Here is a 7,094-nt window from a genome sequence, read left to right on the forward strand (position 1 = left end):
AAAGTGGCTGGAAGTAGAGATTATTTTAAAAACTAGCATTGAGACATCGCCAAAAACATCTTCCTGGGTCTGCAGAAAGGATTTGGAAATGGCATGTGATACGTTAAGTCTGACTTACTGCTTCTCACATACCATGGAATAATCTTTTTTTTTTTTTTTTTTTTTTTTGCTGAAATTATTGGATGATTATTTCTAATGTGAAATGTTTTCCCATCATCAGATATGCATTGGGAAATACCTGTCACATGTGTCTCTTTGGTCAGTGATCTTGGGGATGAAGACAAATAAACATGAAAGCAGAAAAATTAATGGGAGGGAGACGAGCCTTTCACTGATGATATGGGTTTGTCTTGGCTTCTCCCACCCCTATCATCATACTTTTGCTTAGGATCCCGCTCTCTCACCTTGTTCTGTTCTGTGTTTCCCTGGGATGCTGCTGCTTCTTTTTCTTCTTTAAAAAATTTTAACATTTATTTATTTTCGAGAGAGAGAGAGTGTGCACGCACACGAGAGAGGGGTAGAGGGAGGAAGAGAGGCAGAATCCCAAGCAGACTCCATGCTGTCAGTACAGAGCCTGATGGGCTCGAACTCAACAAACTGTGAGATCATGACTTGAGCAGATATCGAGAGATGGCTGCTCAACTGACTGAGCCACCCAGGTGCCCCACCCTGGGACGCTTCTTAATGTGTGCTCTTTCTCTTGGGACACTTGTATTTTATCCCTTATTGTGTGGGAGTCACGTAGTAAATGTGCTTTGTGATTTTAAAAATGCTTTATCATTTTCTTTTTAAAAAGGGAAGAGTCCAGTTAAGATGTTCAAACTTGAATTATGTACAGAAAAAAATGTGAATATTACTCATTTTAAAATACAACTTCTGGGGCACCTGGGTTGTTCAGTTAGTTGCGCGACTGACTTCAGCTCAGGTCACGATCTCACGGCTAGTGGATCGAGCCCCGTGTGGGGGTCTGTGCTGACAGCTCAGAGCCTGGAGGTTCCTTCAGATTCTGTGTCTCCCTCTCTCTTTCTGCCCCTTCCCCGCTTGTGTGCGTGCATGCGCACTCTCTTTCCCAAAAATAAATAAAATAAACATTAAAAAAAAAAAAAGAAATTGTAAAGTACAACTTCTCTACAATTTTTTTTTCTTTTTGGTTCTAAATTACACCACTAATTTAAATGTTACAAGGAATAGTTCGTTTACGAAAAGTGAGTTAGGAGTGGTGGATGCTTAGATTTCAAATAAAAAAAGTCAGCTCCTCAATATATAAGACTCTTAGTTTATAAGGTCCTCCTTAGCAGCCTGTCCGTCTTACTTGTCTCCTGGGCTTTCTATATTTTGAGGACACAGTAATGCCATTATTTTAGGGGAGAGTCCTCTGGTAGCAGTGAGGCAGGACTGGGGAGAAATCGCATATGATCCACTCCTTCCCTTTAATTCTGACATTCTTATCCTTGAAGGGGAAAGGGGTAATTTGTCCACTGTTTACATTAATTAGAAGCCTTTTTTTTTTCCCCTCTGAAAAAAAGGGAAAACATTAAGGTGTTAGATGGTAATTGTTCCTTGACTCTGGACATGAGTCTTTGGAGAAATTCTCTTTAGTAAATGCAACTCACCCGCATGCAGTTGAAACGATCATCAAAATCTTTCATAAAGAAACTAATAGTGTGGAGTAATAACTACTTGCAAGGGTGTTGGGGGAATTAATCAGAGAGGTTCTGTAAAGTGGTTTGGAGCCGAAAAGTGCAATATAAATGCTAAGTAGCCACATATTTTTCTGGGAAGGGGTGGGGTGAATGTAATCAGGGCTCCGCTCAAGCTGAGCAACCTGATGACCACCTCCACACTCATATTAAAATTTCCAAAAGAGCTGTCTTTCTTTCCTCCTACCCACGGTGTAAATAATCTCCACAAACCTCAGGGCAATTCAAGCTTCAGAAGGCTTATGACGAATTGGGGAAAGAAACCAGCATATCGTATTTAGACAGTAGGTGCTCAGTAAATATTTGTTGATTTCATTTGATTTCACCATTGTGTTTTCCGAGCCCCTTACGAGCTTTTGAATTCCCTTAAGACGATATTGACACTAGATGGCGCCAGGTCACCGGGGAAGACTGGCCCCCGGGGCTGGTGGTTGGAGAGCGCATCTCTAATTTTGTAATTAGCCAAGAACTCAAGAGTTTTCACTCATTTCCTCTTCATTTTACTTGTTAAGAAATCGTGACCTTTTTTAGTTTTTCAGGGGTGGGTCAGGGACCCACCGTATGATATTTTACCTCTGCATAAAGCAAGTTCAATTAGATTTAATTCTCACTTTGAGGGAGAGAATGCCAGGCTGCTGCCAGCTCTCGTTCACAGTGTGTGGCGTTGGTAATGGGCTATGACAGCCTCCCTCCTGCCGCTAACGCTGTGTCACGCGAGCAGTTGGAAGGTGACTTGAGATCGCGAGAAATGAAGGTGCGTGATTGATTCTAACAATGAGACCGTGTTTTCTGGTCTCCCCTTCTCTGAAAGCTAATGACTACTCAATTTCCCTTGGCATAAAAGTACAGTTGACCCTTGAGCAAAACAGCTTTGCACTGCACGGAACCACTTAGGTGTGGATGTTCTTCGTTACAGTACTACACTGTAAACGTCTTTTCGCTTAGGATTTTCTTAACATTTTCTTTGCTCTAGCTTATGTTATTTTAAGAATATAGTATATCACACATAGAATATACAAAATATGTGTTAATCAAATACAAAATAATGTGTTTATGTGATAGGTAAGGCTTCTGGTCAATACTGGTAGGCTATTAGTAGTTAAGTTTTGAGGGAAATCAAAAGTTACACCTGGACTTTTAACTGTGCATAGGGTCAGCGCTCCTAACTTCCACTTAGTTCAAGGGTCAACTGTATTAGTTTTCTCAAAGTCCTTGGAAAGTCCCAGAATGGGCTAAAACGTTTATTTGCCTTTTATTTATTTATTTTTTCAAATTTTAAAAAGTTTATTTATTTGTGAGAGAGAGAAAAAGAGAGAGAGAGAGAAAGACAGAGCTCTAGCTGGGGAGGGGCAGAAAGAGAGGGAGACACAGAATCTTAAGCAGGCTTCAGGCTCCGAGCCATCAGCACAGAGTCGGATGTGGGCCTTGAACCCATGAATCCTGAGATCATGACCCTAGCCGAAGTTGGATGCTTAACTGACTGAGCCACTTGGGTGCCCCTCTTTGCCCTTTAAAAAATAGTTTTCAGTGATTCAGACTGTTACTATGATGTTGAAAATAATTGAACAGTTAAGCCTTAAGGTAATGTCTAAAAGCAAATTCTAGCAGATGAGATCATTGGTTTCCACCATACACAGAATTATCTTTGAGGGGACAGGTAATATTCTCCCCGCCTTCTATTGTTTATAGGTGTAAGAGGACATATTTTAATTTGTTCATTATGTTTTGATCTGTTTGGTGTTTAAAACATTCAAATGGGGTAAATCCTTTAAAGAACCCAGAGGGTGGGGGCGAAGAGTCCTTCACCAGGATAGAGGCCTCTGAACAATTGCATTCATGTAATCAGGTGCACAATTACATATACTATACCTCTTTACCTCTATCTCCTTGAGCCTTATGATTTTATTAAGACAGGGCCACTCAAAAAGTCGACTGGGAAGGAGAAAGTTTAGAAAGGAAGCCATGGAAGCTACTCACGAGGCTAGAAGTAGCTGGTGCCATGAGAAAGAAAGAAGTTTAGGTATATGTTAACTCCCTGGTTCCTAAACTGGGTGCTGTGACATCCCTGGGGTACCTCAGCAAACTCACTATGATGCTCTGATACATTTGACTTAAACACACATTTTTAAAAAAATGTTTATTGTTGAGAGACAGAGCATGAACAGGGGAGGGGCAGAGAGAGAGAGAGGGAGACACAGAATCTGAACCAGGCTCCAGGCTGTCAGCACGGAGCCTGATATGGGGACCTGGAGCTGGAACCCACAAACCGGGAGATCATGACCTGAGCCGAAGTCAGATGCTTAACCGACTGAGCCACCCATGCGTCCCTGAAACATTCTGGTTTTTGAGAGAAACAGAATGACATCTGTCAGAAACCAAGCAAACGGCTTCCAAGCATAAATATTAGGTTGCTCTACTTGCCTTTGGGTGACATCATATTTTTGCAAAGCTGGGTCTTCAGAAGTTGATGGGATAAAAAGCAGGTCTGTATGGAACTCAGTATGGAATCGTTAATAAAGATGGCAGTGTGTAATCTGATGCCGATGTTGAAGGAGGTTTGTTGTGTCTAAGAGGCATATACATCTCCTTTGCAAGTAATTAATTATGGTTATTTGATAATTAAGGGGAGCAGTTTGTCCTTTAATGTTTGTGAATTGTTTTTTTCCAAATGGCTACTAAACTGTTAGGATATAAGTATGTATTTGGTTTTTTGGCTATCATGACTCCATGAAAGGAGCTGTTAGGTATTTATTCTGGCATGGGGCAAAAAAATTACTGAGACACTAAGAGTGACCCGAACTTAGAAAATTTGGGACCTTCTGGGCTAATGTTGTAAGTGGCCCCTTGGTTTTCCTTGAGGAGTGGCAGATACGGCTCCAGCCTCAGGGCCTTGGCTTGCATTGTTCTCTCCATCTGAAGTGTGCCTCCCTCAGATGTCTGCTTGACTGAATTCATCCTTTGCAGTAAGTCCTCGCTCAGATCCCATATGTATATGGAGCCCTAGACTCACCACCATCTTTCATACTGTACCCCATTTACCCTTCCCCGTGCTCAGCTACCCCTTCTTTACTGTATTTTGCTATTATGCTTATCACTTTATTTATTTTGCTCCACACTCAGTGTGGAGCCCAATGACGGGCTTGAACTCATGACCCTGAGCTCAAAGACCTGAGCTGAGATCAAGAGTCTGACACCTAACCACGTGAGCCACCCGGTGCCCCTATGCTTATCACTTTTAAGGGCATAACTTAGTTGTTTATTATTCTTATGGCTTATTATTTGTTCCTCTCCCTAAATTGTAAGTGTCACATGGGCAAAGTTCTTTGCTATTCTATTTACTGGCTAATAAATTTAAAAAGTGTTTGCGGGGCGACGCCTGACTGGCTCAGTTGGTGGAGCCTGTGACTCTTGATCTCAGGGTAGTGGGTTTGAGTCCCACGTTGCATGTAGAGATTACCTAAAAATAAAATCTTTTTAAAAAAAGGCATTTAGAACAATGCCTGGCACACAGTTCTTTGTAAATATTTGTTGAATGAGTGAAAAATTGTCAGTGGTGCCTCAAGCCTGGTAAATACGTGTTTCCATAGATGTTTGTTATACAAAAAGTATACAAGAGTTTTAAAGATAAAAATACCTCAGGAATGCTCTCTGCTCAGTGATTATTTTGTGATCCCAATTCTTCTAGTGTATATTGAAAGAATAGCTAACTGAGTCACTGTTGTTGTTCAAATAAATCCTTATGTTTTTGCTTTATAGAATGAGGGGGTGAAGAGATCAAAGATTCTACTCTTGATTTTTCTAGTTCTTCATTCTTTTTTTTAAGTTTATTTATTTATTTTGAGAGAGAGAGACAGAGACAGTGCGAGTGGGGGAGGGGCAGAGAGACAGAGGGAGAGAGAGAATCCCAAACAGGCTCCATGGTCCCAGCACAGAGCCCAACATGGGGCTTTAACCCATCAAACTGTGAGATAACGACCTGAGCCGAAACAGAGAGTCAGATGCTTAACTGACTGAGCCATGTAGGTGCCCCTCTAGTTCTTTCTTTAAGATTAGTCTAAATAGTCTTTCAGTAGAGGTGATCCTTAGTTCTTTGAAATAATGAAAAGGTATCTCTGGGGGTTCATTTATAACTTCAGACCTTTCTGAAAGGAAGGAAACCTCACAGAAATAAGTGGCACACATTCTGTAGTGGAATCATCACACATACATGAAGGAATGGTGTTACTGAGCTTTGTTGATTCCAAGTGAAAAGGGTTCCATGTTGACTCAGTGTATTAGTTTCCTATGCTGTGTAACAAGTTACCATGAACTTAACGACTTGAAACAACCCACATTTATTATTTTACAGTTAGTGTGAGTCAGGAACCTGGGCAAGATTTACTGGGGCCATCTACCTCAGCCCTCATGAGGTGGCAGTTGAGGTGTTAGATGGGCTGCATTCTCAGCGGGGGGCCTGACCAGGAAAAGTCTTTCCCAACTCAATCAGGTTGTTGGCAGAATTCATATCCTTTTGGCCAAATGATGGAGGACCATGCTTCTAAGTGTCTTTGGGCCTGAGGCCCTCTTGGGTTCTAGAGATCACACTGGTCTTAGATGGGTGGGGGATAGGCTAAATGGGTGATGGGTACTAAGGAGGGCACTTGTTGTGATGAGCACTGGGTGTTATATGTAAGTGGTGAACCACTAAATTCTACTCCTGAAACCAATACTACACTATATGTTAACTAACTAGAATTTAAATAAAAATTTGGAAGGAAAAAAAAAGAGTTTGGACAAAAATGTGACTCCATTTAGGATATGGGGAGATATTCAACACATATTAAATAATGACATTTTACTTAATTTGACCATAAACTTTCACTTAAATACAGTGTGCATTATTACACACTGGCAACCAGCATCTTTTTTTTTTTTTTTAATGTTTATTTATTTTTGAGAGAGACAGAGACAGACTGTGAGTGGTTAGGGACAGAGAGAGAGGGAGACACAGAATCTGAAGCAGGCTCCAGGCTCTGAGCAGTCAGCACAGAGCCCGATGCAGGGCTCATACTCACGAGCCATGAGATTGTGACCTGAGCTGAAGTTGGAGGCTCAATTGACAGAGCCACCCAGGTGCCCTGGCAACCAACATCTTTAAAACAACAAGGATAGAGATTGCCATTTTGTCATTAAAGACAGAAGGTCCAAGTTGCTTTCTTGCATTAATCTCTACAAAATAGTTCCTTTTTCCTGATAAATACTACTAATTATAAAATCGAATTATAAAAATAAAAGAAAAATACAACAGTGACTTGAAATCAATCTCTCATTTTTACAGTGAATATATTTTGTTTCTGTAATAAGAAAAATTAAATGTTATTAATAAAGAAATTAACTTATCAAAAGACATGTGCA

The sequence above is a fragment of the Leopardus geoffroyi genome, chromosome A1 (assembly GCF_018350155.1).
Source record: "Leopardus geoffroyi isolate Oge1 chromosome A1, O.geoffroyi_Oge1_pat1.0, whole genome shotgun sequence".
In the NCBI taxonomy this organism is placed as follows: domain Eukaryota; kingdom Metazoa; phylum Chordata; class Mammalia; order Carnivora; family Felidae; genus Leopardus; species Leopardus geoffroyi.